The sequence below is a fragment of the Oncorhynchus gorbuscha genome, linkage group LG14 (genome assembly GCF_021184085.1).
Source record: "Oncorhynchus gorbuscha isolate QuinsamMale2020 ecotype Even-year linkage group LG14, OgorEven_v1.0, whole genome shotgun sequence".
In the NCBI taxonomy this organism is placed as follows: Eukaryota; Metazoa; Chordata; class Actinopteri; order Salmoniformes; family Salmonidae; genus Oncorhynchus; species Oncorhynchus gorbuscha.
In genome coordinates, this window is record NC_060186.1 from 71,144,675 (window position 1) to 71,152,754 (window position 8,080).

The window sequence follows — 8,080 nt, forward strand, 5'->3', positions numbered from 1 at the left end:
TTACACTAACTTAATGGAAACTTCTTTAGTTTTGGCAGACTATTTGTTTAACTTAAAGGGATAGTTATCCCGAATTACAAAAGGACAGACTGCTTAAAGGGTAAGGAAACTAGTATATAATTTTGTAATATGGTTGGACTATCCCTTTAAGTGAAACTCTAATGCCAAAGCATAGCTCAGTTTCCATTCCAACTGCCTTTCCATTTCAATATTAACTTTGTTAGATCTAATCTTTTTCACCAAGATGGGTGACCATCTCTTGTTCTATCCACGCGCATCACGTCAGGGATTTGACTATCTGGATCTTGCAGCATGTATGACCCAATGTAGCCAGTGATGTGTCTTCCTCTAACGAGACAGCCTCTTGGCTAGTATTTCACTGTTAACAAGCTTTTCTCACTCTCTCTCTCTCTTCTGGTCCCCTCTTCTCTACCGTGATCTTGTGCTCTGAAGATCCTCTTCTTCTCAATGGCCCCTAACAAGCGTTCCGTTTGGACTGCTTTATCTCATGAATATCTCTCTCTGCTCTCGCTCTCTCCTATTTGTCTCCTGTCTAAATCCTGAGAGAATGGCCTAGACTGTTTAGAAGTTTGGCCTATATAGATCTAGCAATCCAACTGCGCTTCAGGAGAAAAATGTTGTTCTTCCAGCCAGCTCTGTGGTAGTATTTTGGGGACATTTTGTTTTTGTTGGTTTTTCTGTTATTTTTTACATGGTCCTGCTGTTTCTGCAAATTGCTTTGCTCAAAGTGATGGATGGTGGGCATACTGGGCTGCTGTTGCCTGTTGTAGTGTACTTTGAGTGCCTCAAACTATGTACAAAAGTTAACGTCAACATTACCTAATTCCTTGGTTTTACCTTGTAAAATGAAGTCGCCAATATAGGGAAGGTGGGAAGGTGTCACATAACCTCCAGGTATCTGTTTAACAAAATGAAATCTACATAAATATATTTAGAAGCATATCTTTTGAATCTTTCCTCAATCCTGATGTTTCTTTGTAAAGGACACCTTGTGTTAAATATATTTCTGGTTTTCTATAAATCTGAAGCTCTATACAGATTTGTACGGAACAGATTGTAAATTCCAAACCAAAAAACTATTAACGTATTTTCTGCCATTCAAGTAAAGTGTTCCTCCAATAACTTACTGAGTATTCTGAAAAGTAGTCTTTCTGGCTAGTGTTGGGCCAGTACCGGAAAGGTCACTGGTTCGAATCCCTGAGCTGAGTAAGTAAGAAATGTTGATGAGCCCTTGAGCAAGGCACTTAACCCCAATTGCTCCTTTAAGTCTCTCTGGATAAGAGTGTCTGCTAAATGACTCAAATGGAAATGTCCCCGACTACCTCGAAAAACTCCTAAGTGTCTCTGGGTCTGAATTTGCCTGATGACTCGTACTGAATTTAATTCCCCTGCTCGATCCATTGGTACATATATAGTCAGACTGCCGTCCTAGAAGTCCTTTCTGCTGATCCATTCAGTCAGACTGCCATCCTAGAAGTCCTTTCTGCTGATCCATTCAGTCAGACTGCCATCCTAGAAGTCCTTTCTCCTGATCCATTCAGTCAGACTGCCATCCTAAAAGTCCTTTCTCCTGATCCATTCAGTCAGACTGCCATCCTAGAAGTCCTTTCTCCTGATCCATTCAGTCAGACTGCCATCCTAGAAGTCCTTTCTGCTGATCCATTCAGTCAGACTGCCATCCTAGAAGTCCTTTCTGCTGATCCATTCAGTCAGACTGCCATCCTAGAAGTCCTTTCTCCTGATCCATTGACTGCCATCCTAGAAGTCCTTTCTCCTGATCCATTCAGTCAGACTGCCATCCTAGAAGGCCTTTCTCCTGATCCATTCAGTCAGACTGCCATCCTAGAAGTCCTTTCTCCTGATCCATTCAGTCAGACTGCCATCCCAGAAGTCCCTTCTCCCGATCCATTCAGTCAGACTGCCATCCTAGAAGTCCTTTCTCCTGATCCATTCAGTCAGACTGCCGTCCTAGAAGTCCTTTCTGCTGATCCATTCAGTCAGACTGCCATCCTAGAAGTCCTTTCTGCCTGATCCATTCAGTCAGACTGACGTCCTAGAAGTCCTTTCTCCTGATCCATTGACTGCCGTCCTAGAAGTCCTTTCTCCTGATCCATTGACTGCCGTCCTAGAAGTCCTTTCTCCTGATCCATTGACTGCCATCCTAGAAGTCCTTTCTCCTGATCCATTCAGTCAGACTGCCATCCTAGAAGTCCTTTCGCCTGATCCATTCAGTCAGACTGACGTCCTAGAAGTCCTTTCTCCTGATCCATTGACTGCCGTCCTAGAAGTCCTTTCTCCTGATCCATTGACTGCCGTCCTAGAAGTCCTTTCTCCTGATCCATTGACTGCCATCCTAGAAGTCCTTTCTCCTGATCCATTCAGTCAGACTGGCGTCCTAGAAGTCCTTTCTGCTGATCCATTGACTGCCATCCTAGAAGTCCTTTCTGCTGATCCATTGACTGCCATCCTAGAAGTCCTTTCTGCTGATCCATTCAGTCAGACTGCCATCCTAGAAGTCCTTTCTCCTGATCCATTGACTGCCATCCTAGAAGTCCTTTCTCCTGATCCATTCAGTCAGACTGCCATCCTAGAAGTCCTTTCTCCTGATCCATTCAGTCAGACTGCCATCCTAGAAGTCCTTTCTCCTGATCCATTCAGTCAGACTGCCATCCTAGAAGTCCTTTCTCCTGATCCATTCAGTCAGACTGCCATCCTAGAAGTCCTTTCTCCTGATCCATTCAGTCAGACTGCCATCCCAGAAGTCCCTTCTCCCGATCCATTCAGTCAGACTGCCATCCTAGAAGTCCTTTCTCCTGATCCATTCAGTCAGACTGCCGTCCTAGAAGTCCTTTCTGCTGATCCATTCAGTCAGACTGCCATCCTAGAAGTCCTTTTGCCTGATCCATTCAGTCAGACTGACGTCCTAGAAGTCCTTTCTCCTGATCCATTGACTGCCGTCCTAGAAGTCCTTTCTCCTGATCCATTGACTGCCGTCCTAGAAGTCCTTTCTCCTGATCCATTGACTGCCATCCTAGAAGTCCTTTCTCCTGATCCATTCAGTCAGACTGGCGTCCTAGAAGTCCTTTCTGCTGATCCATTGATTGGCGTCCTAGAAGTCCTTTCTGCTGATCCATTGACTGCCATCCTAGAAGTCCTTTCTCCTGATCCATTGACTGCCATCCTAGAAGTCCTTTCTCCTGATCCATTCAGTCAGACTGCCATCCTAGGAGTCCTTTCTCCTGATCCATTCAGTCAGACTGGCGTCCTAGGAGTCCTTTCTGCGGTGTCAAAGTGAGGAGCGTTGTACAAAACAAGTCATTAGCGAATGGATTGTCTCCAACCAATCGAGAGCATCAAAGCTAATTACTATTTCCGAAACGCCGCTTTACCCACGTGTGTCCTGGCTCTGGCCACACCAAAAGGTTTCTGTGACCAATCAGAATGGCTTGAATGTGTTCACGTTGGAAATGCAGGTGGGAGGTGATCAGATTCAGATCGTGTTCCCCTGCTCAGACGTTTCTGACACATGCCAGATCTTACAACGCCTGAATATGTATTTTACATAGCAGCTAACAACATACAGTATGTTATAGCAATCTTGTGCCTGACTGCACAGTTGATGACGTGGCAGCAACCATTGGTTGATGCAATGCAACATCTGAGCAACCATTGGTTGATCCAATGCAGCGTCAGGGGAACCCGACTCCAGATTCATCGTGGAGAAGAAACGTTAGAGTGGGCGTGGCGTTTGTCCGGAGTGATGTGTCTGGGTAGCCAGACAAGGTCTGAATACTGTTTCATTTAATGTGTTTTCTAAAACTCTGTGTGAACCTTGTATTTAGATTACATTAAAAAGCAATTTCAAAAAAATTGGAGGTCAGTGATTGTCACCCATTCTGAAAAGCAGATTTATTAAAGATAGATTTCCAGAGACACGCACCATCATATTAATTCTTATTTGTGTTTATTCCTATTTTAGCATTTAGATATGACATGCAGGGAGAAATAACCATGTCACTGAATTAATAGACTTTCAGAGACTGCAGTGTGACTCTCCAGGGTCGTTTTAAATTAGGGCATGGAAACAGAAAACGTTTTATTAAGTTTTGCAACAAAAAACATGTTCCATGGTTCATTGTGATGTGCATAGTCTCCACCCCGGTCAATCCCTAGAGGTTTTGACTAGATAGAATACAATTTATGTAAAAATTGACTTTTTGTAGCAGGTTAGGATAGTTAGGTTAAGGTTAGGGAAAGGGTTAGGGCTAGCAAAAGTTTGAAACTTTTGATGTCAATTTGACATAAACTGGCATATTTATAGTGTCATTGTCTCTATGGAATATTTCCTTCCTGGATTATTACACAGACTATATTAGTTAATCACTCTGTCCTTTAAAGGACTGAGACGTTATTGCTCAACGTTAAAGGACGCAGACATTATTACTCAACGTTAAAGGACAGAGACGTTATTGTTCAACATTAAAGGACGGACACGTTATTGTTCAACGTTAGAGGGAGACGTTATTGCTCAACGTTAAAGGACGGAGACGTTATTGCTCAACGTTAAAGGACGGAGACGTTATTGCTCAACGTTAAAGGACGGAGACGTTATTGTTCAACGCTAAAGGACGGAGACGTTATTGCTCAACGTTAAAGGAAGGAGACGTTTTTGCTCAACGTTAAAGGAAGGAGACGTTATTGCTCAAGGTTAAAGGACGGAGACGCTATTGCTCAACGTTAAAGGACGGAGACGCTATTGCTCAACGTTAAAGGAGGGGGATGTTATTGTTCAACGTTAGAGGGAGATGTTATTGTTCAACGTTAAAGGACTGAGACGTTATTGCTCAACGTTAAAGGAAGGAGACGTCATTGCTCAACGTTAAAGGAGGGAGACGTCATTGCTCAACGTTAAAGGAGGGAGACGTCATTGCTCAACGTTAAAGGAGGGAGACGTTATTTCTCAACGTTAAAGGACGGAGACGTTATTGCTCAACGTTAAAGGACGGAGACGTTATTGCTCAACGTTAAAGGACGGAGACGTTATTGCTCAACGTTAAAGGACGGAGACGTTATTGTTCAACGTTAAAGGACGGAGACGTTATTGCTCAACGTTAAAGGAAGGAGACGTTATTGTTCAAAATTTAAAGGACGGAGACGTTATTGCTCAACGTTAAAGGAAGGAAATGTTATTGCTCAACGTTAAAGAACGGAGACGTTATTGCTCAACGTTAAAGGACAGAGACGTCATTGTTCAACGTTAAAGGACAGAGACGCCATTGTTCAACGTTAAAGAACGGAGACGTCATTGTTCAACGTTAAAGGAGGGAGACGTCATTGCTCAACGTTAAAGGACGGAGACGTTATTGCTCAACGTTAAAGGACGGAGACGCTATTGCTCAACGTTAGAGGGAGATGTTATTGCTCAATGTTAAAGGAAGCAGACGTTTTTGCTCAACGTTAAAGGACGGAGACGCTATTGTTCACCGTTAAACGACGGAGATGTTTTTGTTCAACGTTAAAGGAAGGAAATGTTATTGTTCAACGTTAAAGGAAGGAGACGTTATTGCTCAACGTTAAAGGAGGGAGACGTTGTTGCTCAACGTTAAAGGAGGGAGACGTTGTTGCTCAACGTTAAAGGAGGGAGACGTTGTTGCTCAACGTTAAAGGAGGGAGACGTTGTTGCTCAACGTTAAAGGAGGGAGACGTTGTTGCTCAACGTTAAAGGAGGGAGACGTTGTTGCTCAACGTTAAGGAGGGAGACGTTGTTGCTCAACGTTAAAGGAGGGAGACGTTGTTGCTCAACGTTAAAGGAGGGAGACGTTGTTGCTCAACGTTAAAGGAGGGAGACGTTGTTGCTCAACGTTAAAGGAGGGAGACGTTGTTGCTCAACGTTAAAGGAGGGAGACGTTGTTGCTCAACGTTAAAGGAGGGAGACGTTGTTGCTCAACGTTAAAGGAGGGAGACGTTGTTGCTCAACGTTAAAGGAGGGAGACGTTGTTGCTCAACGTTAAAGGAGGGAGACGTTGTTGCTCAACGTTAAAGGAGGGAGACGTTGTTGCTCAACGTTAAAGGAGGGAGACGCTGTTGCTCAACGTTAAAGGAGGGAGACGCTGTTGCTCAACGTTAAAGGAGGGAGACGCTGTTGCTCAACGTTAAAGGAGGGAGACGCTGTTGCTCAACGTTAAAGGAGGGAGACGTTGTTGCTCAACGCTAAAGGAGGGAGACGCTGTTGCTCAACGTTAAAGGAGGGAGACGCTGTTGCTCAACGTTAAAGGAGGGAGACGCTGTTGCTCAACGTTAAAGGAGGGAGACGCTGTTGCTCAACGTTAAAGGAGGGAGACGCTGTTGCTCAACGTTAAAGGAGGGAGACGCTGTTGCTCAACGCTAAAGGAGGAGACGCTGTTGCTCAACGTTAAAGGAGGGAGACGCTGTTGCTCAACGTTAAAGGAGGGAGACGCTGTTGCTCAACGCAAAGGAGGGAGACGCTGTTGCTCAACGTTAAAGGAGGGAGACGCTGTTGCTCAACGTTAAAGGAGGGAGACGCTGTTGCTCAACGCTAAAGGAGGGAGACGCTGTTGCTCAACGCTAAAGGAGGGAGACGCTGTTGCTCAACGCTAAAGGAGGGAGACGCTGTTGCTCAACGCTAAAGGAGGGAGACGCTGTTGCTCAACGCTAAAGGAGGGAGACGCTGTTGCTCAACGCTAAAGGAGGGAGACGCTGTTGCTCAACGCTAAAGGAGGGAGACGCTGTTGCTCAACGCTAAAGGAGGGAGACGCTGTTGCTCAACGTTAAAGGAGGGAGACGCTGTTGCTCAACGTTAAAGGAGGGAGACGCTGTTGCTCAACGTTAAAGGAGGGAGACGCTGTTGCTCAACGTTAAAGGAGGGAGACGCTGTTGCTCAACGTTAAAGGAGGGAGACGCTGTTGCTCAACGTTAAAGAACGGAGAAGTTATTTTGCATTTCCATCTGTTTCAGAGAGTGTCTTTTGGAGTTAGGAGGTTTCTAGTTTGATACTGCATGACATCTGATTCATTTGTGATTATATATATGTTTTATATGATGTTCTTTCCCTCCCATGTTTTTGTACTGGGTTTAGTCCTGACTGACCATTATAAAACAAATCAGCCTTTCTTGTTGGCTAGTCCTTGTAGTCCCTCCCTGTTTCAGTCCATTTTCTTCCTTTTGGTGACGAATGAACACAACCCATATCTAGACAGTTGCTGTAGAGGTGAGGATTGATGAGTCTCACTGCTATAAGACCACAGCACTCCACCTAGTCACTGGGTATGGAGTTGGGAAACAAGAAAGAAACTCATTTTAAACCATGAATCCCAGCGGTTAGATGGGATGTCCGGGCAGGATGCTGGTAGCATGCTTCGGGTTTGTTCGGTTTAATAGGGCCACACACCTCAGTCATGAGTAATGACCAAGCACACAGACGCATAAGTGTTGGTCAGGGTCCAAGACATACATTTGCTGCTGAAATATAGATTAATGAATTGTGTGCTCAGAGCATTGTGTCTTCGACTCTGTCTTAGAGAGAGAGAAAGGGTAAAGCAAAAACTGAATTTGGGAGCGAGAGGCCTAAATGGATGGCATAGGTCTCAATGGATATTTTGGCACTGTCATGATATGATCCATAATTTAGACAAGGTGTTTTACTGCTTTAGAGAGAGACCTGTTAACACTGTTATATTAGCTTCATATTGTAATGCAGAGACCTGTTACTGGGTTGTGTCTAGTGTTGAGAATCCAATGGGCTGTCCCTAGTGGACTACTGGTCACAGTGCAGCCAACGTGTAGGCCTGCAACAGTCCCAACGCTCTGTCTAACCGTTAATAATCCTGTTAATAAACTCTGCTTTCACACCACCCAAAATAGTTTTATAAATACAAAAAGATACAGCATTTTAACACAGATTCCCACTGAGGCGTTTTGTGTTGCACATTTACCTGAACGAGGCTACGACACTTCCTGAACTAAAATGTTGTTACACCACAAAAAACCTCTGTAGAGATCTGTAGTAAAACGGTGCACAGTAAGTGTGTCTTTTGTATTT